A 23,536-nucleotide genomic window follows, 5' to 3' on the forward strand; every position below is an offset into this window, starting at 1 on the left:
ACTCGTTTCTTACATGATATTTTACATGTTTCATTGCCATTCTCCCAAATCTTCCCACCCTCTCCCTCTCCCACAGAGTCCATAAGACTGTTCTATACATCAGTGTCTCTTTTGCTGTCTTGTACACCGGGTTATTGTTACCATCTTTCTAAATTCCATATATATGCGTTAGTATACTGTATTTATGTTTTTCCTTCTGGCTTACTTCACTCTGTATAATAGGCTCCAGTTTCATCCACCTCATTAGAACTGATTCAAATGTATTCTTTTTAGTGGCTGAGTAATACTCCATTGTGTATATGTACCACAGCTTTCTTAGCCATTCATCTGCTGATGGACATCTAGGTTGCTTCCATGTCTTGGCTATTATAAACAGTGCTGCGATGAACATTGGGGTACACGTGTCTCTTTCCCTTCTGGTTTCCTCAGTGTGTATGCCCAGCAGTGGGGTTGCTGGATCATAAGGCAGTTCTATTTCCAGTTTTTTAAGGAATCTCCACACTGTTCTCCATAGTGGCTGTACTAGTTTGCATTCCCACCAACAGTGTAAAAGGGTTCCCTTTTCTGCACACCCTCTCCAGCATTTATTATTTGTAGACTTTTGGATCGCAGCCATTCTGACTGGTGTGAAATGGTACCTCATAGTGGTTTTGATTTGCATTTCTCTGATAATGAGTGATGTTGAGCATCTTTTCATGTGTTTGTTAGCCATCTGTATGTCTTTTTTGGAGAAATGTCTATTTAGTTCTTTGGCCCATTTTTTGATTGGGTCGTTTATTTTTCTGGAGTTGAGCTGTAGGAGTTGCTTGTATATTTTTGAGATTAGTTGTTTGTCGGTTGCTTCATTTGCTATTATTTTCTCCCATTCTGAAGGCTGTCTTTTCACCTTGCTAATAGTTTCCTTTGATGTGCAGAAGCTTTTAAGGTTAATTAGGTCCCATTTGTTTATTTTTGCTTTTATTTCCAATATTCTGGGAGGTGGGTCATAGAGGATCCTGCTGTGATGTATGTCGGAGAGTGTTTTGCCTATGTTCTCCTCTAGGAGTTTTATAGTTTCTGGTCTTACGTTTAGATCTTTAATCCATTTTGAGTTTATTTTTGTGTATGGTGTTAGAAAGTGGTCCAGTTTCATTCTTTTACGAGTGGTTAACCAGAATATTTGGTCTTTTTAAATGGGAAAGTTTTTAATGCTGAATTAAATTTGAATATAGCATGTGCAGGGAGAAGGCAATGGCAACCCACTCCAACACTCTTGCCTGGAAAATCCCATGGATGGAGGAGCTTGGTAGGCTGCAGTCCATGGGGTCGCACAGAGTCGGACACGACTGAAGCGACTTGGCAGCAGGTAGCAGCATAGCATGTGCAAGAAAGTCAAGCACTTGCAATTATTCCAAGATTAATCAAATAATGGAGATTATCATGTTATATTTTCTTATGGTATTACAAAGAGATGGATACCATATACAGACATTTAAAAAATAATCAAATGTTAGAAACAGACAAAATAATCCAAACTTTTCTTGTAAGGGTTTACTCCAATCTTTATTTACTGTATTCTTTTTTCCAAATAGCACTTTTCTGTCTTGTCTGAGACTTTAAGTGAATTAGATAGTATGAAATAGTAGCCTTTGGAAGGTCAGTAATTTAACTTATTGCTGTTTACTTTTACAGATTTGAACCATGTGCACTGTGAAACATATAAGCAAAAGTCACTAAGCCAGTGGAATAAACTCTCCTGAGAATGGGGAGAAGGTAGGTTCATTGGGTTTAGCTTCATTACTGGAGAAGGAAATGGCAACCCACTCCAGTGTTCTTGCCTGGAGAATCCCAGGGATGGGGGAGCCTGGTGGGCTGCTGTCTATGGGGTCGCACAGAGTTGGACATGACTGAAGTGACTTAGCAACAGCAGCAGCAGCAGCTTCATTACACTTCACAGATAGTGAGTTTTCTTTTGTTGTTGCTGTTGTTTTTTACACAAATTGAAGATCTGTGTAACTTTAGAGTTGTCAGATGATGGTAGCATTTTTTTTTTTTTTTAGTTAAGACATGTACTTTTTTTTTTAATTTAATGCTTTTGCACATTCAATATACTACAGTGTAGCATAAACATAACTTTTACATGCACTGGAAAACTAAATAAGTTTGTGTGACTTGTTTTGTTGTGCTATTCACTTTATTTCAGTGATCTGAAACAAAACATGAACTACTCTCTGAGGTGTGGCCAATTAAAATTGCTGGGGCTAAAAAACAAACAAAAAAAAATCATCCAACTGCAGCACTTACTAGCTCTGGAAATTCAGGCAAGTTAGTAAACCTCTCAGCAGTTAAGTTTCCTCACCTGGGAAGTTGGGGTACTACTATTACTACTACCAATGTCTTTGTTGTTTCTTAATGGTTGATTCTATAGTGGGAATTTAATGTTATAAAAGCTGATAGTACTTCATAATTTTTATTGCATAATTTTTATTTATTGCATAATTACATTCTCTGTATAGTTCTGTTTTCTATATTCATTGTTGCAGATTTCTTAACTTCTTTCAAAAGATTAGATACAGGTCCTATAATGAAATTCAAAAAAAAAAGAAGGAAACATGTAGAGGTAGCTACACATGTGAATAAAATGTAAAGATCTCAATTATTAAATCAGTTTACCCATTTTACTTTCTCTTCTTTTGAAAAAACTTCTCCGTTTCAGTTTTAAATACTTTCAGTGAGATTTTGATTAACCATTGTGCCAAATTTGTATTACATAAATAATAAGTAACACAAATGTGATAATAACTGAAATTATAGCAAGTATTTATAGAGAGTCAGACAATCTGTATGTCTCTATATTTGCCTACTTTACACATTTTCATTAATTGAATGAAGTATCTCGATGGAAAAGAAATGCAAAAAAGCAAAATGGCTGTCTGGGGAGGCCTTACAAATAGCTGTGAAAAGAAGAGAAGCAAAAAGAAAGGTGAAAAGGAAAGATATAAACATCTGAATGCAGAGTTCCAAAGAATAGCAAGAAGAGATAAGAAAGCCTTCTTCAGTGGTCAATGCAAAGAAATAGAGGAAAACAACAGAATGGGAAAGACTAGAGATCTCTTCAAGAAAATCAGAGATACCAAAGGAATATTTCATGCAAAGATGGGCTCAATAAAGGACAGAAATGGTATGGACCTAACAGAAGCAGAAGATATTAAGAAGACATGGCAAGAATACACAGAAGAACTGTACAAAAAAGATCTTCACGACCCAGATAATTACGATGGTGTGATCACTGACCTAGACCAGACATCCTGGAATGTGAAGTCAAGTGGGCCTTAGAAAACATCACTACGAACAAAGCTAGTGGAGGTGATAGAATTCCAGTTGAACTATTCCAAATCCTGAAAGATGATGCTGTGAAAGTGCTGCACTCAATATGCCAGCAAATTTGGAAAACTCAGCAGTCGCCAAAGGACTGGAAAAGGTCAGTTTTCATTACAATCCCAAAGAAAGGCAATGCCAAAGAATGCTCAAACTACCGCACAATTGCACTCATCTCACACACTAGTAAAGTAATGCTCAAAATTCTCCAAGCCAGGCTTCAGCAATATGTGAACCGTGAACTTCCTGATGTTCAAGCTGGTTTTAGAAAAGGCAGAGGAATGAGAGATCAAATTGCCAACATCCACTGGATCATGGAAAAAGCAAGAGAGTTCCGGAAAAACATCTATTTCTGCTTTACTGACTATGCCAAAGCCTTTGACTGTGTGGATCACAATAAACTGTGGAAAATTCTTCAAGAGATGGGAATACCAGACCACCTGATCTGCCTCTTGAGAAATCTGTATGCAGATCAGGAAGCAACAGTTAGAACTGGACATGGAACAACAGACTGGTTCCAAATAGGAAAAGGAGTACATCAAGGCTGTATATTGTCACCCTGTTTATTTATCTTATATGCAGAGTACATCATGAGAAATGCTGGGCTGGAAGAAGCACAAGCTGGAATCAAGATTGCCAGGAGAAATATCAATAACCTCAGATATGCAGATGACACCACCCTTATGGCAGAAAGTGAAGAGGAACTCAAAAGCCTCTTGATGAAAGTGAAAGTGGAGAGTGAAAAAGTTGGCTTAAAGCTCAACATTCAGAAAATGAAGATCATGGCATCAGGTCCCACCACTTCATTGGAAATAGATGGGGAAACAATGGAAACAGTGTCAGACTTTATATTTTGGGGCTCCAAAATCACTGCAGATGGTGATTGCAGCCATGAAATTAAAAGACCCTTACTCCTTGGAAGAAAAGTTATGACCGACCTAGATAGCATATTCAAAAGCAGAGACATTACTTTGCCAACAAAGGTCCGTCTAGTCAAGGCTATGGTTTTTCCTGTGGTCATGTATGGATGTGAGAGTTGGACTGTGAAGAAGGCTGAGTGCCAAAGAATTGATGCTTTTGAACTGTGGTGTTGGAGAAGACTCTTGAGAGTCCCTTGGACCCCAAGGAGATCCAAGCAGTCCATTCTGAAGGAGATCAGCCCTGGGATTTCTTTGGAAGGAATGATGCTAAAGCTGAAACTCCAGTACTTTGGCCACCTCATGCGAAGAGTTGACTCACTGGAAAAGACTCTGATGCTGGGAAGGATTTGGGGCAGGAGGAGAAGGGGATGACAGAGGATGAGATGTCTGTATGGCATCACTGACTCGATGGACGTGTGTCTCAGTGATCTCCGGGAGTTGGTGATGGACAGGGAGGCCTGGCGTGCTGCTATTCATGGGATCGCAAAGAGTCGGACACGACTGAATGACGGATCTGATCTGATGAGCTACATATCCATATTATAAAAGAGAAAACTGCAGTTTAATTAACTATTACAGAGTAAGGGGAAAAGTATTGAAATTTCAAACTACTAGGATCCAAATACCTTTCCCTCTTCTTTATTTATATAAACATATTTCACAAGTTAGATCCACATAAGTTGACAAACTCCCTTTTATGTGTTTTGGATAAAAATAATAGAAGTTCTGTGTTTTCATTTTTTAAGTGCAATATCAAAATTCACATCTACTATGAAAAAGAAAATTCCATGGACGGAGAGCCTAGTAGGCTGCAGTCCATGGGGTTGCTAAGGGTCGGGCACGACTGAGCAACTTCATTTTCACTTTTCGCTTTCATGCATTGGAGAAGGAAATGGCAACCCACTCCAGGGTTCTTGCCTGGAGAATCTCAGGGACGGGGGAGCCTGGTGGGCTGCCGTCTATGGGGTCGCACAGAGTCAGACACGACTGAAGCGACTTAGCAGCAGTAGCAGTATGAAAAAGAAACAGATGGATAACTATAGGCAAAAACACAGAATCTTGACACTAAGTTAATTATGCTAAGTATTTAATTTTTTTGGATTAGAAACATTGTCTTTATGAAATAGTCATTGTTCAATTCAATTATTTAAAAACAAAAGAGTTTTAATAAAATGGTCATATAAAAATTGTATTAAATTACATTTTCTGGAACCTAAATATTAGGAACATAAAACAGCGCATGATTTAGAACTCACCCTGATATGATGTTTATTTCAGTTTATTCAAATAAGTACCAAATGTTTTTAAAAGTAGATTCTTTTTATGCTGTTTGCATTTTACATCAAACTTGTGAATAAATCAAATTATTTTCAATGCTTTATTTTCATATAAATTCAGAAGTATTTTCCACATGATTATGAAGATAGATTTTTAGATTAACTTGTAGCTATTGATTCTATTTAAATGTATGTGTGCTAATGCATTTTAGCTTTGCAGCAATAGATTTTTTGAAATATAATTTCTGGATTTTTGCATTCTTAAAATTATGAATTGGTGTTTTCCTAATAGATGCTTCAATTTAGTGGACTAATATGATTTGGCAATAAGAATTATGTAAATATTCTTGAACTTTGGTGCTGTCACTTTTTATTGATAGGTACATTAAAAGGGCTTGCTTTAGTGTCTTTCATACTATGTAATTTAGTTTGTGCAAAACAGAACAGAATAACTTACCAGAAATAAAAACCATTTTACTTATAATTCTGTTTCAGGGTGAGATGGGCTAAGCTGGTGTCAGACTGTCACTCCCACCAAGAATATCACACAAGTGGTATAGAACAGAAAATTATTTGTATTTATATAATGGTTCAGTGATGAAGAAATACAAATTTACTGGAAGGTCAAGAACCTCAAAGAGGTGCACTTAATTCTGTAGCTACCCCGGACACCAGGGGATTTGCCAATTTTGCTTATTCTCTGTGGTTGAGAATCAAATTTGCAGAAAAAGAACAATGCTTTTTGAAGACCTTGGCACATACCTGGAATGTGATTAAAGATTACCTCTCATGAGGCTATTCTGAGGGTAATGATTTCTGGAATGTGCTGAGTACAAAGATTCTCAATTATTATGACACAACCAAGTGACATGGGGATGTGGATATATACAAGAAGAGTATTCATTACAATCTCAAAAGCAGAAACTCGTGGGACAGGGATGGGGGGAAAGCTTCTCTCTATATTAAGTGGGAGAGTGAAGGGTTTGGAGAAGAATGAAGACTCAGACAGAATGGCATTGCACTGGAGTGTTTATGGATCTTCCAACCAGCAAAGAAGAAAAGGAAAAACAACTCGGCCTGATCTTATAAGAGTTTTATTAAGATATAATTCACATACATATAATTCATTCAATTAGATTGTACAGTTCAACAGTTTCAGTATTTCACTTAATTGTGTAACCTATACCACAAATTGCACTCATCTCACATGCTAGCAAAGTAATGCTCAAAATTCTCCAAACCAGGCTTCAACAGTATGTGAACCATGAACTTCCAGATGTTCAAGCTGGATTTAGAAAAGGCAGAGGGATCAGAGATCAAATTGCCAACATCCGTTGGATCATCAAAAAAGCAAGAGAGTTCCAGAAAAACATCTATTGCTTTACTGACTATGCCAAAGCCTTTGACTGTGTAGATCACAACAAACTGGAAAATTCTGAAGGAGATGGAAATACCCGACCATCTGACCTCCTGAGAAACCTGTATACAAGTCAAGAAACAACGGTTAGAATTGGACATGGAACAAGAGACTGATTCCAAATCTGGAAAGGAGTATGTCAAGGCTGTATATTGTCACTCTGCTTATTTAACTTATATGCAGAGTACATCATGAGAAACACTGGGCTGATGAAGCACAAGCTGGAATTGAGATTGCCAAGAGAAATATCAATAAACTCATATATGCAGATGATACCACACTTAGGCAGAAAGTGGAGAAGAACTAAAGAGCCTCTTGATGAAAGTGAAAGAAGAGTGAAAAAGCTGACTTAAAGCTCAACATTCAGAAAACAAAGATCATGGCATCTGGTCTCATCATTTCATGGCAACTGGTTGGGGAAACAATGGAAACAGTGGTAGACTTTTTATTTTGGGGCTCCAAAATCACTGCAGATGGTGACTGCAGCCATGAAATTAAAAGACGCTTGCTCCTTGGAAGGAAGTTATGACCAACCTAGACAGCATAATAAAAAGGAGAGACATTACTTTGCCAACAAAGGTCCATCTAGTCAAGGCTATGGTTTTTCCAGTTGTCATATATGGATGTGAGAGTTGGACTATAAAGAAAGCTGAGCATCAAAGAGTTGATGCTTTTGAACTGTGGTGTTAGAGAAGACTCTTGAGAGTCCCTTGGACTGCAAGGAGATCCAACCAGTCCAACCTAAAGGCAATCAGTCTTGAATAGTCATTGGAAGGATTGATGCTAAAGCTGAAGCTCCAATACTTTGGTCACCTGATGGGAAGAACTGACTCACTGGAAAAGACCCTGATGCTGGGAAAGATTGAAGGTGGGAAGAGAAGGGGACGACAGAGGATGAGATGGTTGGATGGCATCACCAACTCAATGGACATGAGTTTGAGTAAACGCTGGGAGTTGGTGATGGACAGGGAGGTCTGGTGTGCTGCAGTCCAGGGGGTTGCAAAGACTGAGTGACTGAACTGACACCACAGATAATTCTGACATCATTTAGACATAACCAGTGTGTCGAGTGGAGAAGGAAATGGCAATCCACTCCAGTATTCTTGCCTGGAAAATCCCATGGACAGAGAAGCTTGTGGGATACAGTCCATGGGGTCACAAAGAGTTGGACATGACTAAGCATTTACAAAATGTCTCAAGATATAATTAAATAACATATATACAAATCACTCAATAAATTATCCTTCTCCTATTAAATAGTGCTTATTTACTATTGTTAAATAATAGCCACATATTGTTACTCAAGTAAACTATAAGTGACAGAAATTGTGTGAACTGTCCCAACAGTGATCTGAACCTATGACTGTCACAGTCATTAAATTTGGAACAGAGTTGTTGACCTGCCTCAAATACTGTTCAGCAAAACATCAAATCTAAGGAACTAGCTAAATTGACAGCATATCCATGGACAAAGTGGCTGAATACTAAGAATTACTCCACCAGCAGAGGTGAAAGATGAGACAGCCACTCAGGTTCTCATATATCTTCCTAACAATCCAAGAGCCTCTTCTGACCTGTCCCTTAACATGCTAGAGATAAAAGCTTTCCCAGTGCTTTTTCTCAGCAAAGCTCTCTGGTCTTTCAATTTCAAATGTGAGAAGAGACAAATGCAGCTGCCCACATTCAATGTCTATGGCTTAAAATGTTTGACACCTTCTTTAGAGCACTGGCTACTGAAAAATCTCAGTGGAATGCAGGACACAAAATTACATAAATTTCAGTTCAGTTAGCATTCTGTGTGATTGCATGCTTGTACAGTGTTGTTCAGGGACACGCATCTTCTTCTTATGGTTTCTAAGAATTTGTTGTTCTAACAGAAAAAACAAGCAAATATGTGATGGAATATCATTCAGTGATCGCCAGGGCTAAGCTCATTTTTCAGTGTGACTTTCTAAAATGGCCCAAAAAAACCACAGGAAGAAGAAAAGTTAAAAATGAGTTTAAGGAAAACTTCTGGAATTGCGGTGTAAGGAGCTCCATAAATGATTTTTGCAGTGAAACTACAATAATGGGTGAAAGTTATAAAAGAATAGCCAGTTAATATCATGGGAATTATCCTAATGACAGCAGAGAGATGCATACCATAGACACATCGCTATACACGGGATGCATTGAAGAGATACACGGGTTTCTTAGTGATCCCAGAAGAAGAGGAAATATTTTGCTTTGGCTGAGGGTGGGTATTTTATTTATTTTTTGTGTATATATTTTTGGTTGCACTGGGTCTTCGTTGCTGTGTGTGGGCTTTCTCTAGTTGTGATTTGTGGGGGCTACTCTCCAGTTGTGATGCATGCACTTCACATTTCTGTGGCTTCTCTTTGCTGCGGAGCACGGACTCTAGGGTCTCAGGCTTCAGCAGCTGTGGCATGTGGGCTCAGTAGCTGTGGTGCACGGGTATAGATGCCCAGCGGTATGCGAAATCTTCCTGGACCAACGATAGAACCCATGTTTCCTGCATTGGCAGGCAGATTCTTATCCAGGGAAGTTCTAGCTATTTTTAATACATGGTATTTAATTGATATCTCACAAAAGCTCCAAGAAGTTACTACAGGTTAGTTCATTTCATAGATTTCACTTGAAGAGAAAGATCAATTCATTCACTGCTAGCTGTATTTATTGATTATTCTCTATATGCCAGATCCAACCAGTCTATCCTAAAGGAAATCAGTCCTAAATATTCATTGGAAGGACTGATGTTGAAGCCGAAACTCCAATAGTTTGGCCACCTGATGCAAAGAACTGACTCATGTGAAAAGACCCTGATGCTGGGAAAGATTGAAGGTGGGAGGAGAAGTAGATGACAGAGGATGAGATGGTTGGATGGCATCACTGACTCAATGGACGTGAGTTGAGCAAGCTCCGGGAGTTGGTGATGGACAGGGAGGCCTGGCATGCTGCAGTCCATGGGGTTGCAAAGAGTTGGACATGACTGAGCGACTGACCTGAACTGAACTGAACTGAACTGACTGAAATTCAAAGCCCCATGTTCTGACTTCAGGAGCTATACTTTGAACCTCTCTGCCATGCTGTCAACATGTAAAAAAGAAACAGAATAAGCAATTTTGGTGCTGTGAGAAGTGTACAGAGAAAGTATTTATCAAGAAGAGACACTAAGGTTGAGGCAGGTTGAGCTATGAGGAGGTTGTATTAAGTTCTTTCAGTCATGTCCAATTCATCGCCACCCTATGGAACTTAGCCTGCCAGACTCCTCTGTCCACGGGATTCTCCAGGCAAGAATACAGGAGTAGACTGCCGTGCGATGTGCCATGGGATCTTCCCAACCCAGGAATTGAACCCGAGTCTCCTGCATTGGTAGGTCGGTTCTTTACCACTAGCCCCACCATCTAGTGGTTACTTAATAGAAGAGAGAAGAGAAATTGAGTAAAGATTTATCACGCACACACAGAGGAAGTTAATCATCAGTTTTAAAGAATCAGATGAAGGTCATACCTTAGTTGGTAATTTCTAACCACTGTTGTACTTTTCTAATACTTCACTTATTTTTCGTAATTTTTGTGATTCTTTTTTAACTCCAAGTGTGAGAAAAGTTAGTAAACTGATATAGGAGATATCTATTATTTCCATTCAGTATTTGTAATGAAGCTGTATTGGTGTGTTTAGAGGTTTTCAGTAAAAGCCATTAGCCAATGTCAACTAGTGAATTGGGGAAAAAAATGTGTTCATCTGACGAAAACACTTGGTAAGTAATCTGTCTTTTTACTCCACATAAAGACAAGATTGCTGAACCTGAAACTGATTTTATATCGCAACTTTATGTAATGAATATATTATTTTATGACTTTTCAAACTGTTTAGTCATAATTATAGTTTCTACATTATAGAACACTCATTTTGTCCTTCTAAAAGAACATCAATTTTTTTTTTTTTTAGTAAATCTCTAAAGAACTCTAATTAATGAATGAAACTACTTGCTTGTCTGTCTTTATAACATTGTCTTAAAAGTAAGCCCTTTTGGGAAACAAATAGTTTATACATAGAAGTTAAAATGAGCCATTATACAATATTTACATTTTCTTTAATTTTGAAGCACATGCAAGTAAGTGTGATTAAACAGAAAACAAAGATGTGATAAAATAGTAACAAAATATTTATGTACCAGATATTTCCCCAAGCTTTTGGATTTATATATGAACAATATTTTAAAACAATCTATAATGAGAAAAAAAATCTATTAAAAGTATATGAAGAAGTGACGTCACTCAGTAGTGTCTGACTCTTTGCAACCCCATGGACAGTAGCCTACCAGGCTCCGCAGTCCATGGGATTTTCCAGGCAAGAATACCGGAGTGGGCTGCCATTTCCTTCTTCAGGGAATCTTCCCAACCCAGGGATCAAACCCAGGTCTCCTGCATTGCAGACAGACGCTTTACCATCTGAGCCACAAGGGAAGCATTAAAAGTACATACTCATTTATATACATATAGTCATGTTGTTAATAGCAGTTTAAATAAGTAGTAGATTTGAAAAGAACAAATTTCTTGGTATCTAATTTGAGATGGGAAGACTCTGACATATAGTTTTTCATTCACACACTGTATTTAAAAACACTATGGGCTAATAAGTGAAGTTATATTAATGAAGTGTTCACAAAATGTGGTTTTGAAGGTAGGTCGCCCAGGCTTTCCTGATAGCTCAGTTGGTAAAGAATCCACCTACAATGCAGGAGAGCCCAGTTCAATTCCTGGGTCAGGAAGATCCGCTGGAGAAGGGATAGACTATCCACTCCAGTATTCTTGGGCTTCCCTTGTGACTCAGCTGATAAACAATCCCTTGCAATGCAGGAGACCTGGGTTCAATCCCTGGGTGGGGAATATCCCCTAGAGAAGGGAAAGGCTACCCACTCCAATATTCTGGTCTGGAGAATTCCATGGACTGTAAAGTCCATGGTGTCGCAAAGAGTTGGACATGATTGAGCAACTTTCACTTCACTTGACACATTTGGGCTTTCCTGGTGGTTCAGTGGTAAAGAATATGCCTGCAATGCAGGAGATGTGCATTCGATCCCTGGGTTGGGAAAACCCCCTAGAGACGGAAACAGCAACCCACTCCAGTATTCTTACCTAGAGAATTCCAGAGAGAGAGAAACCTGGTGGGCTACAGTCCATGGGGTCACAAAAGAGTTGGGCATGACTAAGCAATCAGCAACAACAGCGACAGCTTGGCACATTTGAATCACAGAACTGAATCTGTAGACCTTTCCTTCTGTCTCTGTTTCTGTACATTCAACCTTCTGGACAATTATGGCAAACTATCCCCTTCCTGCTCTTCATCTCTGAGCTTTTGTGTATTCCGCTGCCTTGGCCTAGAGTGCCCTTTTCAATCTCTTCTTTTCCTCACACTTGCGCCTCTTATGTTGTTTTATATTTTAGATCCAAACTCACTTCCTTTGGACTTTTCATTGTTCTTCCTCTTCTCATATATCATTTTATCACATTTTCTATAGTATAACTTTTTCTGTGAAATTATGACATTTATTTACTTGCATATTTTCCCCAGGACTACCTTAGAATAAAGGAAACACATTCTAATCATCTGTTTATCCTTCATTGCTGGTGCAGTAATTAGAATGTTGTGTTTAATAAATATTTGGAGAAGGAAGTAAGGATGAGTAGCTGTGTACAAGGCAGACAAAGTAGGGCTGTGGAGTTCCAGGCATGGGAGTAGTGTATGCATGGGTGAAGGAACACAAGAGAGTGCATGTGTCTTGGCAACAGTGACTTATCCAACATGCACGGAGCAAGAATGCTGAAAAGGAGAGGCTTAAAAGGGAAAATAGGACTCCCAACTGTAAAGGGCCTTTCTACTTTGCCAAAAAGTATCTTGGTGTCCTGTAGACCAAGAGGAGACCTGGAAAGATTGAAGTCAGGAAATGAGATGATCAAGTCAGTATTTTGAATAGAGAATCAGTTGGTGGTATGAGGATGAACTTTTATCTCTAAGATGTGGAATTAGAAAGGCTGATTACAAGTGATGTTTTTGTGAAAGAGGAACAAAGTTAATTAAGAAGACACTTTGAAGATGGAATCACAAGATCTGAAGAGGGTATGTTGTCTAGAAATTATTTTCAATGGAGTCTTTTTGATGTGGTCAGATGGCATACTGTCCTGTACTAAGCAATGCCTACTGTGATTTTCAGTAAAATAATGAGATGTTATTGTTGGACAGGGCTATGTGCCTGGTTGGACAGCCCATATCGAGAGGAAAACTATAGCAGTTGTCCTCCACCACCAATCACTGCTCTCCAAAATCTAGATCCTCTCTTTTTGGGAAAGATGGTGAGTAAAATTCAATTTGACACTGGAGTTTTCAGATGAATTCATGGTCTTTTATTTTCAATTTGTGGAGTTATTAAGATGTTATCACTATATTTAGGGCTTTGCCTTGAAATAGCTTTAATAGATCTGCTCATTAATGTATGCAAATGCACCAAATTATCTTTTTCTTACATCTTAGTGAATTATTTTTAAATTAATTTTTATTAGAATGTAGTTGTTTTACAGTGTGTTAATTTCTACTGTACAGCAAAGTGAATCAACTATAGGTATACATAAATCCCCTCTTTTTTGGATTTCCTTCCCAGTTAGATCATCACAGAGCATTGAGGAGAGTTCCTTGGGCTATATAGTAGGTTCTCTTTAATGATCCATTTTACACATAGTATCAATAGTGTAATCAATCCAAATCTCCCAATTTATCCCACGACCAAATTATCTTTTTTAAAATAAAATATATATAATTGAAGAAGGATTATTGTTATTTAACTTATATGCAGAGTACATCATGAGAAATGCTGGGCTGGATGAAGTACAAGCTAGAATCAAGATTGCCAGGAGAAATATCAATAACCTCAGATATGCAGATGACACCACCCTTATGGCAGAAAATGAAGAAGAACTAAAGAGCTTCTTGATGAAAGTGAAAGAGGAGAGTGAAAAAGTTGGCTTAGACCTCAACATTCAGAAAACAAAGATCATGGCCTCTGGTCCCATCACTTCATGGCAAATAGATGGGGAAACAATGGAAATAGTGACAAACTTTATTTTTGGGGCTCCAAAATCATTGCAGTTGGTGACTCCAGCCATGAAATTAAAAGACACTTAGTCCTTGGAAGGAAAGTTTGACCAACCTAGACAGCTTATTAAAAAGCAGAGACATTACTTTGCCAACAAAGGTCCGTCTAGTCAAGGCTATGGTTTTTCCATAGTAGTCATGTATGGATGTGAGAGTTGGACTATAATAAAAACTGAGCACCAAATAATTAATGCCTTTGAACTGTGGTGTTGGTGAAGACTCTTGAGACTCCCTTGGACTGCAAGGAGATCCAGCCAGTCCATCCTAAGGGAAATCAATCTTGAATAGTCATTGGAAGGGCTGATGTTGAAGCTGAAACTCCAATACTTTGACCACCTGATTCGAAGAACTGACTCATTTGAAAAGACCCTGATGCTGGGAAAGATTGAGAGTGAGAGGAGAAGGGGACAACAGAGGATGAGATGGTTGGATGACATCACCAACTCAATGGACATGCTGCTGCTGCCGCCAAGTTGCTTCAGTTGTGTCTGATCCTGTGTGACCCCATAGACAGCAGCCCACCAGGCTCCCCAGACCCTGAGATTCTCCAGGCAAGAATACTGGAGTGGGTTGCCATTTCCTTCTCCAATGCATGAAAGTGAAAAGTCAAAGTGAAGTCGCTCAGTCGTGTCCGACTCTTAGCGACCCCATGACTGCAGCCCACCAGGCTCCTCTGTCCATGGGATTTTCCATGCAAGAGTACCGAGTGGGTTGCGTAAACTCCAGGAGTTGATGATGGACAGGGAGGCCTAGCATGCTGCAGTCCATGGGGTCACAAATAGTCAGACACGATTGAGCAACTGAACTGAACTGATCCGTGAAGGAATGACCACACTTTATATCTCTAGTCCTAGTAACTGGCATACAGTAAGCAATCTTTTAATAAATGCTTGCTGAACGAATAAATGATTGAAAGGCCGTTGGCTGAACGAATGAAAGTTGAATGAAGAGTGAAGAAAGAAGGACATGTAAGCACTTTTGATTCTAGCAAAATCATGCATAAAGAAGCACCATTTGCCTGAGGATCAATACTTTTCCCAGATGTAACTGATAAAGGATTTACAGGTGTTATTTTTTTTAAAGAAAATATTTTCATAAGAAATTTTTGTCAATATTTTTAAACAAAATAAACGTGCTCCAAAAATATAATAAATTCCAGAATTTAATGGCTATGCCATTCCAAATTTAAGATATCTTTAAAATTTTTAGAGTGTGATTACCACTTGAAAAAAATCACATCAAAATCTAAATATTCCTTTTTTATCATTAATTTAACAAATATTTATTGAGGAATTAGTTTGTCACACATTGCTGTGATGATAATACAAAATGAAAAGACATAGCTACTATTCTCAAGGGCTTATAACTTTGCAAAGAGAAAAACATGTGCACAAAATTTTCAAAGCTAGTTAAGTAGCATATTCATTTCCTAGGGCTTTGGTAACAAGATACAACAGAGTAGGTGGCTTTTATAACAGAAATGTGTACTTTCACAGTTTTGGAGCCTATGTGTCCAAGATCAAGGTATTGGCAAGTTTGATTTCTTCTAAGGCCTCTTTTCTTGGCTTGCAGATGGCTGGCTCCTGACTGTGTCTTTACCTTCTTGTACTTCTGTGTGTGTATCTTTTGTATCTCTTTTTGTATATCCAAATTTCTTTTTCTTATAAGGACATCAGTTATATTGGGTTAGGACTCACCCTAAAGACTTCATTTTAATTCAGTCGCCTCTTTAGAGACCTTATGTTTCAATAGAGTTATATTCTGAGGTACTCAGAATTAGGACTTCAGCATATGAAATTAGTCCACACAATTTTAGCTTGTAATAGGTAAGATATAAGATTTGGGCTGTATAAATGGAGCAAGGGTTTCAGACTTTCAGACTCTCAAAATAAACCTAGAATGGATAGATATTTGTTTTAGGCAAATAATAATACTTGCTTAAATATTTAAATATTAAAAATGTGCTGCTAAATATATGGAAATGAAAATATGTTTTCTACAGCTTTCCCCCTCATTGTATCTGCTGTCATAATCATTTCCACGGTTCACAACTGAGATGTCATAAACAAAAGCAATCAGGAGTTTATAAAAGCATAAATGCCTACAGCAGATAAGTACACAATACATCGGAAGCTAATTTTAATGCAAATGGCTTTGCATGAGGAATGAGGGCAGTGTGGTGTCTATGAAGTATATCTACAAAGCAAAACAAGACAAAGAAAAACCACTCTTCAGCAGCCTTTCTCCAGGACACTCATCTGCATATTTCCATCAAGGGAGGGGCAGGACTTTGCTCTCAAAGGAATAGACACTTCCTCTAGATATGGATTCATCTTCCTGCCCTGCAATGTTTTTGCCAAACCCATCATCTGTGGTATTAAGGAATGTGTCATTCCCCATCATGAAATTCAATGCAACATAGCTTCCGTACCAAGAAATCTGTTTTATAGCACATAAAGTGGAGAAATGCTCAAGAAATTAATTGTTCTTTTGATCCCCATCACTCTGGAGCAACTGGCCTGATATATTGGCGCTATGGCCTTCTGAAATGCCAACTGGATGCTTAAACCTTTTGGGGCTGGGGTAATGTCTTCCAGGATGTGATATATGATCTATATGAGCAACCAACATATGGCTTTATTTCCTTCATAATCAGAGCTCATGATTCAGGAAATAAAAGAAGAGAGAGAAGTGACTTTTTCACTATTACTCTGAGAGATACAATGACATCATTATTGCTGCCCATTCTCAAAACTTCTGGGCTCTGCTTGCCTTGGTTCCCAAGGGAGAAATATTTTAACTAAGATCTACATCAGTAGTTCCATTAAACTCACAGTTTAAACCAGCACTCACTTTCTTTGGGCTCTGAATATTGGTGAATCAATAGGCAGAAGAGTATTGGTGTTTTGGCTGAGGTAATTGATCTTTATTATCAAAAATAAATTGTGTTAAGACACAATGGGGTAAAAATTGCAGAAGGTCCTTAGAAACGCTTCTTTGTATTCCCTACCCAGTGATTAAAGTCACTGGAAAAAAATGCAAACTATTTAACATAGGAAGGAGTCTCATGACCCCAACTAAAAGCATAACTAGCCAAGGTCTTTTGCTGAAGGCAGAGGTGGTAGAACAATGTTGCTAAAGATATTGATTGTGATCACGTGACCAATGGCAAATCTGAGAAATGTAATAGTTGTGGATAGCTTTTCTTACTTTGATATGTATATACTTGTGTATGTGTTAGCTTATAAAGTCTTTTCCTTTTAAATTTGCCAAATACCTAATATAAAAAGTATTCATAATAGTCATTTATTTGATTTACAAGATATCAAAGAGGAAATGTGACTATATAGAAGAGAAATGATCACTTAAAGAGAGATAAAGTGGTTTTGTATCTTATTTTAAGGAGAAGGTTGTACAGAAGACAGTTGTACTATGTTATATGGAAACAATTTTGCTATTGTTTTATTTAGAAATTATGATAAGTATGATTAATAATAAAGATGTCTAGAAATGTTAAGTTGACAAGGGGTAAATTGTAGTGGAATTGTATTGTGTCAACTTAGCCAAACGTAGAAGTACATTTCCCAGAAATTCTTTTATCATTCTGAGTTAGTTTTAGCCAGATTTCTTTGTGAAGAGAGTAGTGAAATAACAGCTGTATTTTTTTTTTTTTTTAACATTCCTGAGGTTAGAGCAGGTCACCGGGCATGAGGCAGTTTACACATGTTATCACTTATCTGCAAGTTTCAATCTGTCCACATGGACTTCACTTACCCTTGAAATTTTCTTAGTCTTGCTGTCTCCATTGGATGTCCATCTTCCCTTCCTTATTGCCTGTCCACCTGACTTCAGGCCACAGCACCAGACAGAATAAACAACTTCCCCAAAGCTAGTTAACTAGCTTCCTAAATTTTGTAAGTTCCAATCCCAGTAACTCTTTGTCTGAATGTACTACAGTAGTTCTGCTTCTGTGATTGAACTCTGACTGATAAAATTAGTGAAGTTTTAGAGCCAGTAGGAGAAAGCTTTCTTGCTTTTTTTTTTTTTTTTTTTATCATAGTATTCTTTTGCAATCATGGAAAACAGAAGTTAAATGTCTATATGTGTATCAACTTATTATTCTCACCCACTATGTGGCTATTCCCTACCCACTATATATAATCAATTTTAAGACAGCAAAATACTATGAACTTAGTCATTATTCAGCCAAATATGACACTTGAACAGCTGTGGGAGATGCATTTTAACTAGAATTGATAAAAGCCAATTACTTCATTTAATTAAAAGACCATAAGTCTTCTCTCACCATTTTCAGAAATATTTGTAATTAGTCTATGAATCATCAATTCTACTGTTTTAAAATGGTTTCTAATTTCAAAAGTTACTTTAGCCTTTAAATGCTTGTAAAACTAGTTCCCATTTAAATAATCGTTTTTTTCATTTCATTTTGAGGAACAAATAGGTCTGCAGATTTCTATTCTGATTCTGCTCATTCTTACAACAAAGCATTTTCAACACGTTGATTTATTTTCTCCTCTCTAAATAGGTCCCCCTGGGTAAAAGTGCTGTTACTGACCAAATTAATGCATCAAAGGAAAAATATGGCTTTGGCAACTGACAGCAGTTATCTCTTCCAGCTCAAGATTATATTCCCTTCCAGATCTGAATTACTGTGAGAACAGATGCACAGCCAGCCAATAATGGCATGCTATTGCATTTATTATCGTATAAGATCATAAATATTTTAATTTTAAATTCTTGGGCAATAGTTGAACTCTGTGCACTTGTCAATGTTGCTGTTGTTGTATGGGAGATATACAAGTCAAATAAAATAATGTTAAAATACAGGGGAAGATAATTATAATGCCATACTCTATGAAATAATAAAATGAAAAAACACAATTATATATGGCATTATGGCAATGTACAGAAGCCACCTTTATAATCAAAGAATATTTTATATTAGGGAATATGCCTTTATATGTTTTAGAAATTTATTTTTTGTCATGTATCTAAATGGGCAACAATTCAAATTGTAGTTGCACCAAGTAAATAAAACATTTGAGAGACTAAGACTCAGATTTAGATTCTAATGTTTGTTCATCCATTCACTGAAAACGAGACTATCATAATATAGGCAAAGAATGAGAGCATAGTCAACTATTGAGTCTTTATTAGAGTTATATAACCTCTTTAAGGACATAAAGTAATCTTTTCAAAACGACAATCATTCTGCAGTTACCTGCACTTCCAAATATATCATATCTAGGTTCAACAACATACTGAGTCAATGAGATCACATATTTAACACAATCATTGAACCTACTTTTCTAAAGTTGTCCTTTTGAATACATCCAGACTAAAGAATTTTTAAGGATACCCAGAATGTTTAGGAAATGAATAGCAATGTAATTTGCAGTCCCTTAAATTTAAAATTATTTTTTTTTAAAGAAAATGAGCTTACTTCCTTGAATAGTTATATATGATAGTTCTTTTGGAGGCATACCAAGACATCTTCCATCTGTTGTATACTGAGGACATTACAATTAAGAGGGATTCAACAGTAATTTTACTAACTTTATATGCAATTCCTCATATTATAAAAATGGAGTGTAAAATTTATTACTAAGTAAGTATTCTAAAAATGAAGATTGGGGAGAAAATAAATACAGATTTAACAAGAGAGTGGCATTAAGAAAAACCAAAATGGAGACAAAACAAAAGAATAAATAATAATAATGTACCTAGCAATTTTTTCTCATCTTAGTTTACTGAAGTTAAATGCAGTCACCAAAGGAATGTCTAGGAAGAAGGAGAGTTAAAACTAAAATATTTCAACTGTAAATCATGTTTGACTTCCAAGTTTATATGATTAACTGTCTTATTACATGTATTCTTCTGATTGTAAAGCTGGGCTTAAATTGATAGTAAAATTAACTCTATTGATATAGACTTTTCAAAAATTCCTGAATACTGAACTTCTGCTCATTCTTAACAGATCTGATGACTACATGAAAACATTATGCATTTCCCCTGGGAAATGTGTAGAATTCTAGCACTGAGAATCCAATTAAGATACTACTTCCTTCTGCAACAGCACTAGAATCCAACATGTTTTACTCTCTTAAATCAGTTTGTACAAATAGACACAGAGATAGTCTAAATGGAAATTCAGGCCCAAAGATAAGCATGCAACCAGGACATCTAACAGAGCGAAAAATCCAAGACAGGAAAAAAAAAAAAGCTCAATATATGGAAGAATTTTTCACCAGTGGCTCAGTGCTAAAGAATCTGTCTGCAATGCAGGAGACCTGGGTTCCATCCTTGGGTCAGAAAGATCCCCTGGAGGAGGTCGTGGCAACCCATTCCAGTATTCTTTCTGGGAAAATCTCATGGACTGAGGAGCCTGGTGGGGTACAGTCCACAGGGTCACAAAGAGCTGGACATGACTGAGTGACTGAGCACACATGGAGGAACTTAAAACAGAGGAAAATGGTAATAGAGGAGGCAGAGCTGCACTTTCAAATAAGCATAATAATAATAATTATAATAACTAGCACTGAATATTTCCTATATGACCAGTACCTTTATATGACTCTATATGTCTCAACTTCAGCTGGGTTATTTATATATTTCAACTTTAATTGGGTTACATGAAAGAGTAAACCATAGTCATAAAATAAGAACTATGAAGTAAGACAAAATAAGGGCTAATCGCTCAGTAGTGTCAGACTCTTTGTGACCCTATGGGCTGTGGCCCACCAGGCTTCTCTCTTCATGGAATTTTCCAGGCAAGAATACTGGAGTGGGTTGCCATTTCTTTCTCCAGGGGGTCTTTCTGTCCCAGGGATTGAACCCAGGTCTCCTGCATTGCAGGCAGATTCATTACCCTCTGAGCCACCAGGGAAGTCAGTCAGACACGACTGAGTGACTAACACACTATTATGTAAATGAATAAAAATTATAACTCAAAAATAAAAACTGTAGTTGAAATTAAGAACAAAAGATCAGGATGAACTGAGAAGATTAATTAGGTCTGGAAGATCTTGTTACAGAATAAAACAAGAAAACACCACCAGATGGAGAAAGAACTGGGGAATATGAAAGAAAAGTTGTGAAATATGGATGATACATTAAATAGTTCCAACATCTAACTAACAGGAGGACCAGAAGGAAGACATATAATAACATACATAGGTAATAAAGCAGATAATCTTTAGAACTGAAGAAAGAGCACTTTGATGAAAAGCTATACCTCTTGTATTGAGAATAAATTTTAAAACAAACTAGAAAATTTAGACATAATGACAAATAGTAATTGCATTAAAAATAAAAATATAATCTTAAATTTTCAGAAAAATATGTAAGTACGGTTACTGGAGTTAAGATGGCAATGGAACAACGTCTTCCAGCAGAAGAAATGCAAAGACCCAGAGATAAAAAAGGAGAAAATTTACTGTCTTAAATTAATGTATTAAGAATTGAAAGATTAAACATGAGTGAATGATATTTTCATATTATATGCTGCTGCTGCTGCTAAGTCACTTCAGTCATGTCTGACTCTGTGCAACCGCATAGACGGCAGCCCACCAGGCTCCCTGGCCCCCGGAATTCTCCAGGCAAGAACACTGGAGTGGGTTGCCATTTCCTTCTCCAATGCATGAAAATGAAGAGTGAAAGTGAAGTCGCTCAGTCATGTCTGACTCCTAGGGACCCCATGGACTGCAGCCCAGCAGGCTCTTCCGTCCATGGGATTTTCCAGACAAGAGTGCTGGAGTGGGTTGCCATTGCCTTCTCCTTGTATTACATTAGGAAACTAACAAAATGAGCCTGTGCAAAGTATAAGAAAGGACTAAAAGAGAAAAAATAGAAATTTACATAATAAAAATGAAGGAATAGAGTTAATAAAAACAGAAGCTTTAAAAAGGATAAATTAATGACATATATACAAACTTTGAAAGTATGACAAAGAAGAGATAAAGAACAAATAATTTTAGAAACATATAAGTATGAAATAAATATAGACACAAAGAAGATTAAAACAATTCCAATAAAGAACTATAGGCAATTTAACCTAATTCATTTTTAGGAAAGACATATGACAAAATGTTCTCACTCTAGAGGAAAAGAAGTAGAATAAAAATGGAATCAAATCCGTAATGTCCTGAGACATTGAAATGTGGGATGAATATCCATCAGCCTGGAACAGTGTTATTTATTCAAATCTCAAATCAAATATCAAGTTCTCTGAGAGTTTTCTGATCTTAATGAAATTGTCTAATCTTACTTTGCCACCCCACTGTTTTTTTCATTGCTCTTATCAATGCTTGGTAAATTGTATGGTGCTATGTTACTCTTGGAGTTGATAAATGCTACTCAGTAAATCATTCATTATCCAACGAATTGACTGACCAACGGATTCATCAATTCCATTTTATGGTTTCTGATTTATTTTTGTTGTTATTTTTTCTCTCTACCCCTTCTTACCTTTTACCTGATTTTTCTTCCGTTGCTTCTCCTCACACAGTGCTCAGTTGCTCAAGCTTGTCTGAAGACTTTGTGAGCCCTTGGACTGTAGCCCACCAAGCTCCTCTGCCCATGAAATTCTCCAGAAAAGAATACTGGAGTGGGTGCCCTTTGTACTCCAGGGGATCTTCCTGACCCAGGGATGGAACCCACATCTCTTGTGTCTCTTTCATTGGTAGGAAGATTCTTTATCACTAGCACCATCTGGGAAGCCCTTTCTTCCCCTACTGGGTTGCAAATTATCAGACTGTGACCAGGTAAAGCCATGTTAAGCTTTTGAAATGAAAATAAGAAATGAATAAAACAAACAAGCAAGCAAACCTACTTAGAACAGTAATTGTCTTGACATGCTTCACTTGACGTGTTTTACTTTTCTGGGCTAGAGCTTGTTGCTGTTGTAGCTCAGTTATTCAGTCCTGTCCAACTCTTTGCAACCCCATGGACTGCAGCACCCCAGGCTTCCCTGTCCATTACCATCTCCCAGAATTTGCTCAAAATCACGTCCATTGAGTCAGTGTTGCCATCCAACCATCTGATCATCCTCTGTCGTCCCTTTCTCCTCCTGCCCTCAATCTTTCCTAGGATCGGGGTCTTTTCCAAACAGTCAGCTCTTCCCACCAGGTGGCCAAAGTAATGGAACTTCAGCTTCAGCATCAGTCCATTGGTCCATTGCTACTCTAGGGGAGCAGAATTTGCCACCCACAAATTCGCTTCTTTTAGCATAAGAATTATTTTAGGTTTCTGTTTTGTTTTAAAGAAACAGCAGACAGAGGAGAAGCTCCAAAAACTGAGCAGAAATAAAAGTTACTCTTTGTAAGAGACATTTACATTTATAAGAGAAGCCTCCATTTGTAAGGTTGTTTCCCTCTCTGTCTTGGGCAGAGAAA

General features: G+C 37.4%; 1 long non-coding RNA gene across 2 annotated transcripts in view; it reads left to right on the forward strand.

Annotated features, from left to right (window-relative positions):
• Positions 1 to 23,117, forward strand: part of LOC147342461 (uncharacterized) — a 32,241-nt gene extending 9,124 nt beyond the window's left edge. Inside the window, exons 2-4 of one of the 2 annotated variants that reach the window (XR_015157832.1) lie at positions 1,672 to 1,752; positions 13,218 to 13,327; positions 22,651 to 23,117. This is a non-coding gene — a long non-coding RNA (uncharacterized LOC147342461). Of the gene's footprint in view, positions 1 to 1,671; positions 1,753 to 13,217; positions 13,328 to 18,669; positions 20,418 to 22,650 lie in introns of those variants that run through there. The other variant, XR_015157833.1, reaches the window with a different exon arrangement.
• The last annotated feature ends 419 nt before the right edge of the window (positions 23,118 to 23,536 follow it).

Source organism: Bos grunniens, chromosome 29 (assembly GCF_055505025.1).
Source record: "Bos grunniens cultivar Pamir isolate PY7600 chromosome 29, Bosgru_T2T1.0, whole genome shotgun sequence".
NCBI classification, from domain to species: domain Eukaryota; kingdom Metazoa; phylum Chordata; class Mammalia; order Artiodactyla; family Bovidae; genus Bos; species Bos grunniens.